This window comes from Cibotium barometz, chromosome 14, assembly GCF_041138505.1.
Source record: "Cibotium barometz isolate CiBa-2024 chromosome 14, ASM4113850v1, whole genome shotgun sequence".
NCBI classification, from domain to species: Eukaryota; Viridiplantae; Streptophyta; class Polypodiopsida; order Cyatheales; family Cibotiaceae; genus Cibotium; species Cibotium barometz.
The window spans coordinates 21,829,279-21,842,614 of NC_141059.1; the positions used below are offsets into that span (position 1 = coordinate 21,829,279).

At 38.9% G+C, this 13,336-nt stretch overlaps 1 pseudogene across 1 annotated transcript; it reads right to left on the minus strand.

Annotated features, from left to right (window-relative positions):
• Window positions 1–4,418: 4,418 nt before the first annotated feature.
• LOC147631797 (uncharacterized) lies at window positions 4,419–6,394 on the minus strand (annotated as a pseudogene). Its single transcript, XR_015267296.1, has one exon. The product of XR_015267296.1 is annotated as an uncharacterized LOC147631797 (transcript).
• Window positions 6,395–13,336: the final 6,942 nt, after the last annotated feature.

The window sequence follows — 13,336 nt, forward strand, 5'->3', positions numbered from 1 at the left end:
ATTATTATTTATGTACAACTGTCATTTGTACCAACAAGGAGAAAAGAAAGGAGCGTTTCATGTAAAGACATTACCAATGAGTTTTCTTGGTGCAACCGGCTATGTCATAAGAATCATTACAACATGGAGATACATATGTGAAAGACATCTTGGAAGACATTAAAAAAGAGCCTCTTGTATTCTTGATGTGGCAAACAATTACAAAGGATCAATGCCTTGTTTACATCAATCATAAGACCATTTTGTATTTCTGAGAGCAATACAAGCAAAATAAATACATTTTTTACATTGTCAAATGTTTTGCATTTTGACATTGGATCACACTAACTTTGTTCAAATATTTAAATTTTTTCTTCATATCGTTGTTGTTACCACTTTTTGGGCCCATTTAGTTATACGTCTCTCGGTACTTTTGCTGATGCATAATTTTGCACCTTTTTAACAAATATTTAGAATACAAGGTTGAATGATGGCTATGTCAAATCACTTTAATGCAAGAAGGGCATGATGCTTTGTCTAATGGCCTCATGTCATGTTGTATGATCTTTTTTTTTTTTGTAGTTTCAATGTCATTTAACACCAATTAATGCATTATTGTACTATTGGGGTGCTTTTCTATTCAAATCACTACAACCGGATACGCTACTCAAGGATCTCAAAGGCCTTGTATTGCGTTCTATTGATTTGTCTTTTTTTCTTGTCGTTTAATGTTTCTCGTTCACGGATTCCTACGTGTGTTGATGCATTTTTTTTGCCTTTCTATCTTTTAGATGGCTCTGTTGGAAATTGAGATCGAGCCTGATGTTGATGTTGAAGAAACCCTTGAGGAGAAATTGTTCAACTTCTTGCACAAAGTTTGCCAGCATCATCACCAACTGGAAATTTCATGCATGTTTTCTTGGTACAACCGACTATGTCATAAGAATAATTACAACATAGAGATACATATGTGACAAACATCTTGGAGACATACAAAAAGAGCCTCTTATATTCTTGATGGAAAATAGTTACAAAGGATCAATTCCCTATTTACGTCAATCATGAAACCATTTTGTATTTCTGAGAGCAATACAAGAAAAATCAATACGTTTTTACATTGTCAAATATTTTACATTTTGACATTGGATCACATCTTTGTTCAAAAAATTAGGAGTATGCCATGTGGCTTGGGAAGTGGGAGGGGAAGCTTGTTGTTCTTGGGGAGGAAAATTTTTGCTCTTCTTGGGGCGGTGAAGCATTTCAAGAAATCACTTCAACTAATGTAGTCATTTATATGCATGCCAATGATCTTCTAGTTGCAACGTCCCAAAGGCAGAAGTTTGATAGGGATATCTTAAAGGTGCTCGAGTATAAGAAGAAGACAGACAATAAGGGATAGCTTAAAGGTGCTCGAGTATAAGAAGAAGACAGACAATAAGTGCCCCGCTCACAATCGAAAATGTCATCTCCTAAACTATCATTACGGTTTTATTTTCTATTTTCATGTGTTGCTTGAGGATAAGCAAGTTGGGAAGAAAGATGTTGAGGAGTGAGCAGAGGGACCTCCAAGGGCTGAAGATGATGTTCAAGAGATTGCTGAGGATATGAACTTGGTTGTAGAGAGGGAGTTAAGTGGACATGTTCATATTGATGCTCTCAAAAGATAAAACATTAAAGTGGTAAAACAGGTGTTGAGGAGTATGATTGTAGATAATGTGTTGTAAAAGAATAAAATAACTTCATTTGCTTAATATCCCTATGTTTTTTTTCGCATCTACATAGACCTAATGAGGTTTGCTTAAGTCTTAATTCATTCCTTTATTTTCAAGCCCTAGAATGGTTTCCTTGTTGCTTAATAGCTTTTGTACACATTGCTCCATGGTTTACTTCAAATGGAAGTTCTCTTTCTTAAACATATCTCTTTTTAATTTTAGAACATTGCTTGTTGCTTCCAACTGATGTGTATATCGTAGGATCCCATTATAGTTAAGCAGAGATGTCATATTCAATAAATGAGGGTGTAGAGTTTGTAAAAGGGTCTTTTGGACATCTCCAATATAGTTAAGCAGAGATGTCATATTCTTAAATGAGGGTGTAGAGTTTGTAAAAGGGTCTTTTGGACATAGCTTCCCATCAATCCATAAATCTATGTTTTTCTTCTCTTTTAACCTTAATATTTCTTTAGAAGCAATAGACAAAGTATTGGGTTTATTTCTCTTACTCAGAGACTTATATTCATGTTTAAGCTCGATGTGCAAGATATAAATGTCGCTCCTCTCTGTATTCCTCGTTGCTCTTGATTCCTCTGCTATCCTCTTGATCCGCTATGTGTTTCTCTTTACTCTTGATCCCCCTTGATAGCGAAATTAGAATGGAAATAATAAGGCACCAAAATAGAAAAAAGAAGTAAACTATCCAACTAATTTTGGATGATCTTGGTTCAAAATTTGAAAAATATACTATTTTAGCGTCCAAGTAAAAATTTTGAGATATGAGCCATTACCAAATCGTAAATGTACTTCACTTTTTATGTAGTTTGTACTATATGAACATGAAAATGTGATTGAAAGCTTCAAAAATTGATAGGTATTCTATCATTCTTTATCTACATTTAAGAATAGGAATATATCTTTTATATCTTAGAAAGTGGAGAGAAAATACACCAAAATTAATTTCATCTTATCTCTCTCGAAGTTGAGTTGGCACTTCTTAGAGGGCCCGAAGTTGAGTCCAAAATTCTCTTAATGCCACCTGGGTGATAGTTTTCACACTTATGCGACTAGAATGGTTGGTGAGATAATGGTTTATATGCCGCTAGTGGACGACATGTAGTGTGACGATAACCATATTCAAATTACTAGAGTATGGCAAAGTTATAGTGCCAGCTCATATAGTTGGGTTCACACTATGGACCGACCATTGTATGTTATAGTAGGAGAGTGCTTTCCCTTATAGTATGTACTTTTATATCTTTAGTTATGGTTATAGAGAAGAGATGAAAATTCAACCATCCATCTCTGTCTTCTCTCTTGCTCTCTCTTGTGTGTGTGTGTGTGTACTTGCTTGCAAACAAGGAACTCAAGCTCTCCCTTTTTCCTACAATTTTTAATATACATGTATACACACACACACACATACACACGCACACATATACATGTATATGTATATATGTATATATGTATATATATATATATATATATGTATATATATATATATATATGTACACACACACACATTAATTTTTACTTTATAGCAAAGAATTTTTAAACTTTTGGCGGTTATTGTATGTCTTGTATCAAAATATTTAACACACGTATATATGTGTGTGTGCACACACACACATATATATGTACATACGTATACATATACATACACGTATATGTATATATATGTACATATGTGTGTGTATACACACACACACACACACACACACACACACATATATTAGTAAAGTTAAAAAGATTTGTGAATTATCTATTCCTTGTCATCATTATCTTTGTGTTACAAAGATGAGTTACTCATGCATACTCTACCTACATAAGAGGAGGAACAATTCAATCTTAGCTTGTTATGTGGTGCCTAATTTATCTTTGCACCATGCTAAGTTAAATAAATATCATGGGTGATTCCATATTTATATATTAAATACTTTTAATTACCATTGCGATGTATGCTTGGAGCCTTGATAAATTGCTAGATGGTTTGTATGAGAGGGTGACACAATGTCACTAGTAATTATTGATAGGTGTTTTATAATGAGGAATATGATAGACGGCATATATGTAGGTGAATTAAAGTTCAAGGCATTGTGCAATAAGAAAATGTGTGAAATGTGCACATTATTGGAGAATAATTATTTTACCTTAGGTTAAATTGCAAGCCTAAAAATAAAGTGTAGTTATCTTAGTGCAGTGATGTAACTTGTAAAAGGTGAGCCTCATATTTATTCATACAAAAGAGGACCACATGCAAGCCACTCCTTTTTAAAAATAAATGTACGATCTTGGACAAAGTAGCCCATGACCATGTTGAAAACCCAATTACGACAAAAGTGGTTTTGCTAAATTCACGCCCTCAAGTTCGTTAGCCACCACAAATGGATTTAGCAAGTGCTAGAGGCTCTGTTCTCACTCTAAGATGATGGAAAGCCTATAGAAAGCCTCCCTCATACATTATCAGCCACATGGCATTGTGGGTTTTCGAAAATTCCGAGCCTAAGGCCCGTTACACATACCCCATCCCCCATGTATGGACGGAAGAGATTGCCTGCCCATGAATTATGGGCGGTGGATACCCCCCACCACATCATTATGGCGGTGTGTAATGGGCCTCAGGCCTTGAAGGGTTTTATGGTCTTTAAAAATAATACAAGGCTTTTCAAATTTCAAAGCCCAAGGCACATTGCTTCCTGTGTGCTCCTTACTCAGAGAATCAAGAGGTTTGGAAAAGAGGATGACTGAAATTTAAAAAGTAGCATTTTTCTTTACAACCCAACCCTGGGGTCAATCAGATTGGAATGCACTGTAATGGATCCCCAGTTTCATAATCTATTGTGATAATCTCTGAGGGATTGCAATGCAGAACATCTTGACCTAAACTGGCCCCTGCGGCTTTGATCCCCTTCAGTGTTGTCATTTGGTTGAAGAGATTTATCACCGGGAGTTTCGAAGGAGGCGGCAGCTTCTGCTCAGGTAACATGGTGTAAAAGTTTTCCTGCATCAAAGGCACTTCAAAATCTTCTCTCTTATGAATGACAATGTTGTCAGATGCATTTATGTGGGCGCCTGGTTCCATGTGGTTTGTGGAGAAGCTTGTCTGGTTGGGGAAATTGGGGTATAGGGTAACATAACCACGAAGATACATAACATCAATTAAAAATTTCTTCCAAGAAGTTTGCCACCCATTGGTCCTTGAGTGTGGAATTTGCACAGGATTCTGCTTTGCATCCATTGTGTGTCGCATAGCCATATACTTATAGAACTCCCTCCAATGCTTGGGGAAAAATAATGCTCCCCAGCTGCAAGGTAGTTGATGCAGGTAAGGGGTATTAGGATGTACCCCCTTAAAGTAGTCTGTTGCATTCCATTTTGGTCTCTCCTTAACAACTTCTACAACTCTTGGTGTGTAAAGGGCTATGGATGCTAGATCTGGCAAAGAAGGGTGTGGGCTGTAATGATATGTTAACAAGCAATATTTTAGCCACATGTAGTAGAAAGGTGAAACTTCAACATCATCTTCAAGAAGGAGGCCGAATTCATCATCAGAGGATGGGTACCAGCTCTCACTGACTGCTCTTATAAGCCCCCCTTGGACAATCCTGCGCCGAATCTGCTTGTTACCATGTGGCCATTGGAATCTGCTCACAATTCGCAAAGTCCCCGTGTCTACTCCACTGTCCATATTAATTGAAAGACTTATGGCATCCCCTATATAGTGAGCCTGAGAGACAGATGTCAGCAATCGTTGCAGTGATGCAGGTCGATTCTGGGTCACAATGCTGATAGAAATTCTCATTTTGTTCCATTCTGCAAAGAAGATACACAAGTAATTCTCCATCTTAAGGTGTGGACAATCCAATTCTTCTTGCAATTGAGCTAACCTTGCTGTGAACGTTTAGAGCTCTTCTTGAACAAAGCAGCAATCTCATTTAAGGTTGTATCCATAAAAATAGCATGCTGTGAGTTTTTGAATGCATCAGACACGCACAAATTTGTTCTATGAGCAACACAATGGATGGTAGTCTTCATGAAAGGACTCCTCTTTTCCATCAAGGTAGCAAGACCATTAGTTACACCTGTCATTACTGATGCTCCATTTGAACCAAAACTCACTAGTTTTGACCGATCAAGACCATATTCATCTAACAATCCAACCAAGACAATTTCTAATCCCTTTGCTGAACGATCCATGACCTCAAGCAAACCCAAAAAAGAAGTTTGCACGTCATTATCATGCATGTAGCTTGCATACACTATAAGATGCTCCATAATAGAAATATATGTCGATTCATCAACCATGAGACCAAAGAAAGGAGAAGCCTTCACTTTTTGGATGACAGACTGGCATATCGATTTATTGTGATGAATGAGGCAAACAGGAATGCAACCTCATTATTTTGATAAAGCTCTTTGGGAAGAGCTTGCACACCACACATAGACATTAGTTCAACAAGGTTTGAAAACTTGTTAAAAGCAAGATCCTCCTTGGCAATGTAGTAGGCATATCGAAACAAATTCAAAACTCCCAAGTCCACATCACCTTGTTGTCGCTTTATTCCTTCTTTCAAAGCATTTTTGCCATAGTTGGCAGAGTAAGCAGCCCATTTATGCTAGTGTGAAGAGGGATGCACTCTAATTACACTTAACTGTATATTCACTGATCCACATGTGCCAAATTCACTTCTATATTTTCTCATTTTTTGACATATAGTGCAAAATATTCAACCACGTTCAGCATCAAAATGTGCCCAATCAAAAGGTATATTCCATGCATCATTCCACATACTGCAAGCATTTTTAATTCTCTCTACATCACACTCTTGGGGTGTTATTAGAGACACCTTCAGAATCATGCAAACTCGAATCTCTTTGCTTTCTAGCCTTCTTTTTGGATACAACGAACGTATGAAGCCAGGCAACGCTAATAAAGTTGATTGCTTATGCGCCATTACTATAAAAAAAAAGAACATTTTGAATTTTAACATGATTTAACTGACTAACAACTATTTGACATGATTTAACTGAGTAACAAATAGCTTAAAATCTAGAAAAATAATTTACATGGTATATAGTATTATAGTTTAAACAAATAACTTACAAAGAACAGAAACAATAGAACTTATGAATAAAACACACAAAAAAACTAAGCATGGTTAGATTAATATACTATGTGCATCTCAACCTTCTAATTGCCTACTCAATGAGGGTTACAAATAGATCATCCTTCAATAATAAGTTATTAACTCTCAGTTTCGAGTTATGGAACTGTCTCAGTTCTTCTTCCCCCATTCGACCACATGTCATCCCCAATTTAGTGGCATGTGATCAGACAGTGTTGAGTAGGGATTTACTTTTATGTAAATAGTATGAAGCATCTAAGCAGCTTGTTGACAGAAGAAGACTCTATCCAACATGGAAGAAGACTTAGTATACTGTAAGCTGAAATAGGTGTGCCCAAGTTCTGATCCCCACTCCCCTAGCTCCTTCCCATCTACTAGGCCTAGCTTACTTCTTAACATTTCCCGCTTCTTCTTCTCCTACCCCATCAACACAGTACTCCCTCCACATCTATCCACATGCTACTCCACCAAATTAAAATCTCCCATTAAAATGCGTGGAAATTGAGCATCCAACATTGCAATCCATTCCCACATTTCCCCTCTTACTTTATGGTTATGGGCACCATACACATTAATTGCCCACACCCTCTCCCTCTTAGCCTGAATTTCTATCACCAAAATTCTGCCATTTGGGTGGTTTTCTATAATACTAGGTTTTAGCCCCTTCTTAACAATGGTCATGACCCCACTAAATCCTACTTTAGCCCCCCATACGTAATCGTCTAGTTCCTGTATTCATCCTTCATCAAGCACTTCACCCCAAACATGTTATGTTCTTATACAGCCACCATTGAGAGTCTCCATTCCTTAACTAATCCCCAAAATACTGCATTCTTTCTTCTGTCACTCAGCATCTTGACATTCCAAGTACACCCTCTCACTTCACTAATTTTACTCATTGGGGCAGGAATCATGTCCACTTCAGCCTCCTCCTCAATTGTTACTTCCCCCTTCCTCTGTCTCCAACTGAATGGCTCTCCATGCAGTCTCCACTTGCAATTAAAACTATCCATAGATGAAGTTTCGCTGTCCTCAACTCCTATCTTCCATTTTTGTCAAAGGCTGTAGCTTTTTGCTCCTTTTTTTTTTTTGGGGGGGGGGGGGGGGGTTATATAAAGGTCCCCTAAAGCTACACCTAGAGGGTAGATTTAAAATGATGTAGGTATCCTGTATTTTTGTATAGATAATTTGGTACCTAGTTGTTGTGCTACATTATATATATATATATATATATATATATATATATATATATATATATATATATTGCCACGAGAGCATGAAGACTATGCGCCAGCTGCTTGAGTGAAGGGGTGCCAAGTTGCGAAGCTCACTCGGGCTACTACGCGTTAACCAGCCTCTACCTCAACCTCATCTATTAAATTTCCCCGCAACCTTCGCTGTAATCACATAATTTTGAGTGATTAAGGTCATACTAGCTATCTCTTCTTACCGTGATCTGCATTAGTGAGTGCCTAATTTAGCCTTCATTATGGCCCAATTGTACTACGGAGAGCAAGAAGGTCGCCGGCAGGTAGCCGATGTTGGTGGTGGTTGCCAGGAGTGGAATGATCAATATCCATCACCAATTTATAGTAATAAGGTTTCCAATGAGGATGGCATGGCTAAGATCCAAGGGGAGGACTATGGTGTGCTTCCCAATGAAGATGATAAAAAAAGCAGCTCCTCTTCACCACAGAGAAGCAGTGATGCACCATTACTGGTGGATCGGAAGATAAGTGCTCCTAATGATGTATTAATTACTGATCAGCAGCTTAACCCGGAGATTAGCCATGGTTTCTCTCTTAACTCTGGTGAAGACCTGCAAAATGGCACGCCAGAAGGTGAAGGTTATACTTCTCTTGGCATTGAGGATTCTGTAGATGAGAGCAATGGTGAAGATGTAGGGCTTGGGGAGGGAAACGCAGAGAGAGATGGTGCTGAATACATGGCAAAAGAACTAGAAAATCACTCTAATGGAGGCATCATTGATGTTAATTCATTGAAAGGGGACTATGTAGATTTGTCTGAGGGTGATATAAGCCAGCTTAACGGTGATGATTCTAAGGCTGAGAAGGAGATTGAATCTGATATAAAGGCTACTTGTGCATCAGCTCAATTCAGCTCTGAGATTGAATCTTCACATGAAAGTGATGATCAAAAGCAGTGCCTTGATGATATTCATGGTTGTGTCAGCTTCCAAGGTGATGATGGCAAGGCTAAGATCAAAGCGGAGGGTTACAATATGTACTCTGGTGAGCCACAGAATGTGATTTATGATGCTGAAGAGGTCTTAGGAAAGCATGAAGGTAATACTAATGAAAAGCCAGTAGAGGATGCTAGTGGTAACCTCCATGAAGGTAAGCAGGAAGATAACGGAGGTTTTGATGATCTAAATGGTGATCAAATGTCATTTAATCATGAGCTTAACGAAGATGATCATGGTGCTGGGGTGGATCTAGGCGATGATAAAGCTGGGTTAGGAGATGGGATTAGTGTGCCTAGGCAAAGTGAGGTAGGTGTGGATGATGTGAAAGAGGGTTCGGATGATGGGAAAGCTGAGCTAGAAGAGCAATCCGCAAAGATCATAAGTTCACCCAAGCAAGTGGATGATGGCTCGGATGGTGATAATCAAAGTGAGGATGAAGGATATGGTGAGAAAACAGGATTTAAAGCTAATCAAGGTGGATTAGTGGGTCATGAGATATTAAGAGGGGAGGACTCCTCAAGTGCTCTACACCTCAAAGATAGCTCAGGAGAGCAGTTTACAAACCAGATTGGTGCACCGATTGAGCAAGATGCAGGCTTAGGATTTGGCTCTGATGATCAAAGAAAGGTTAGTGGGCTAATTAAGCAAAATGTAAGCTTTGGCTCTAATCAAAGTGGGCAAGGTGCTGCCATTGGAAAGTCACCCTACACTCAGTTTGATTGTAAGGATGAGTATGTGAAGGCTGGCTATGGTGCACAAGGGTATGAGCCAAAGCACAATGAAGCCATAGACAGAGAGTTAAGAGAGCCTCTAGGGCAGCAGGAGAGAACAATGAAGCCCACTGATGAGCATTCTTTGGAGCAAGCAGATATGCCAAAGCAAGGTGATTATAATGATCACAAGGAAAACAGCAACAGTAGCAAAGTGTTGGAGAAGCTTGTTCCCTGCGTCAACACGCAGTCTGTCGATGATCGTGCTGTGACTGCTCCTCCAGTTAATTACGATAATCCAAGTGAAGATTATGGCCATAATTATGGTAAGGAAGCTAATCAGGTTGCTACTGGTCCTTTCCGGAACGATAATTATGTGAGGTGCACCGCATTGCCTCATCCTCAACCTCAAGATCTTGCAGGTACCTACAATAAAAATGGTGGTAATGGGCGGCCTGCTGATCAACAGCAGAGTGAATTCTCCAAGAAGGGTATGCTCGAGAAGATAAAAGAGAAGCTCGCCCCTTCTTCTTGAGCTAGCAAGGCGACATCTTTGTAAATAAGTTTATGTACCTTAATAATTCAAAATTTAATGTTCTTCCACTACGTTTAGCACTATATTTAGCACCTCATTCTTCCACTATGCTCATTGCTTAGCACTAGTTTGGTAGCTCCTTAGGACATAAATATATCTTTTCAGGGGTTTGTTTAAAAAATCATATCTTAACATCGTGCGCTTGTTCTAGTGGTTATTGGGGATGGCTTGTAACCTGAAGGTACCAGGTTCGATCCTCGGCTAGACACCTGACAGTTACCTTGCCCTCACATTGAAGAGGATATGAGGGGTCCTCTCACATTGAAGAGGATGTGAGGGGTCCTCACAGAGTATGTTGCTCCCTTCTAGTAGTTACCAAATTTTAAAAAAAATCATATCTTATGAATGGGGATCAAGTATTTTAGTATTTATCTTCTAATCATAGATATAGCAAACCTTAGAAAATTATTAAAATGATAAAAATAACTTTAAATATAATTGATAAATCATCATAAGTAGAGGTATATTGAGCACTATATTCCAAACACATTACAAATTTACATAATAGGTTTTAACACACACACACACACACACACACACATAATTATCTCGACTCATTATAAATTTTTCCTAAACTTTTATATCTGCGCTTATGGATTTGGGAGAGTCGACCCCTCACGCACCTTCAGTTGGACCCGTGGGAGTGGACTTGTTGTGATCCTACTGACAAGGAGGAGACACTCGCTACCCCGTTCTTTACATACCCCACATGGCTAGAGGCCATAGGACCCAGATGCTCGAGGACCCTAGCAACACAGCAGTAGTACACTAGTAGTCACAGGGCCTCTCACAACAGTTTCTCTTTGATTTTTGGAAGAGGCCCTAGGAAAGTTTTCGGCCTCAAAAGATCACCCTCTTTCTTTGGTTGCTGGCACACAAGAGTTTGTGGTTGGCACATAGTTGGCTACTGGCAGTCAACCAGCAGTTTGTCCGAGGTGCGGCCACCCTGAGGAGTCTCAATGACATTGTCTTTGGGATTTCCCGAAGGCACAGTAAGTTTGATAGTGGATTTTCTACATTTTCACGATAGGTTTAACATAGAAATAAGAAAGGCATAGTATTTGATGACCTCAAGCCAGAGTACAAGATCCCAACAAGGGCATTGCATCTCATTACTACGATAAGGCTAGTCAATTAGTGACAACCCATGCAACCCATACATGGAACATGATTAGTAAGGGAGTTCCACGAAATTAGGTAGACTATTATTACAATGCTATCCAAATGGCATATCCAAACCGCATGCAAGATACACCAATCGGAAGTGTAAAACTTTTAGGTGGAACCCCTAGGTGCTCACCAACTTGGTGATATACTATGGATTAAGGAAAGAGAAGCCAACACTAGAGTGAGAGCTCACAACTAAAGAAGTCGTGCAACAAGCTTAGGATGATTTTAGAACAAACAACACAATAATTACCATAGTAATCTATTCTTTGGGGAGAGTTCAAAGGGTAAAATAAAGAGAATAAGCCTCACAACTACCATTGGAACTAGACCTTAAGTCCAAAATCACCCATAACCATTGCCCCATCAACACACATGAAGAGGAGGAATGTTACAATGATGAGCTAGATGTGATGGAAATCCACAAGCCTCATTAAGAAGATCCACACCACAACCACTGCCACAAGGAAAAGGACAATCGCAAAGTCATGTGCCACCATAACAATCAGAGTCAAGTACAACACATACCACCACTTCACAAAGTGGCCATAACATCTCATCTTTAAGATGGATACCCGAGTGTGTACAATTGCCAAAGATCACTCCAGATAAAGCAAAGGAGGGCCTAACAACACCGGAGATGGGTGAGACCAGCTTGACGCAAACATAAACCTTTGTGTGACCATTTAAGGATGGCTTACACACTCATCAAAGAGACTTAAGATAGTTACATTCGTGATAACCAAATTTAAGGATGGCTTACACATTCATCAAAGAGACTTAAGACAATAACACGATAAGTGAAGCTTATGAGCTAGCGGTGGATTCTTTGGATTTTTCTAGAAACCATTGGATTTTACCGTATTGTAGCAAATGCTAGATGCCACACAAGCCATGATCACAAGGCATAAAAGCAACTATCCATTGAGCCACACAAAGGCAATTAGAAGAATCCCTTTTTAATAGTCACAAGTCAAAGAAAGCTCATGAGGAGGCACATCCAACAACAACAAAGGCACACCTAGCAAAACAACAAATCAACCAAGCTAATGAAGCCTTGGTAGCCAAAGAACAAGAGCTTCAGTAGATGTATCACCAACATAGTTCTCTCAAGAGACAACTTCAGGCTATTGACAAAAAAAGAACTCTTGAGTCCAACCTTAAGGCAACTTCAAAAGGATACAATGGAGAGGGGAATGAAACCAAAAAGAGCATATGAGAAGGTTTGAGCTAAGTTCAAACATGATGAACACACCGAGAATCCTGTAGTTCAAACACATGAAGCCCAATAGAAGGTTTTAGCTTACAGAGATGCAGAGATCAAGAGCTTGCGTGTTAGCAACTAGCAAAGGCAACACCACCAACAAATGTGGTACTATGAGAAATTTGACAAGCTCATGAGTCAATCACCAAGCATAGGAGAGTTGCCATGCTCTCTAAGGTCACCCTTTCCATTTTTTTACTCTTTCTAATTTCGTACTAACCCCCCCCTCTCCTTTACAACATAGTATTGACTATACTAAATCATTGTCACCACACCACATTGCATGACTAATTAATCACACCACACCATATACACACCTTTGTCTTCAAGTGGAATCCTAGAATTTGAGGACCCCAAAAGTATACTCCAGTTGCCTCTCCATCCAATGGTGTTGACTGTTAGTGCAATCCTAGTAGTAGATGAAAATGAAGAGAATTCCCTTGAGCTATTATGTGGTGATATCTTAACTCTATAACAAGAACTCATGAAGAAATAGTTTACAATGGTTCATAGAGGATGGATGGTTTGCAACCAAACATACCAACGATATCTAGAAACCTATCACCTATTGTTGGAG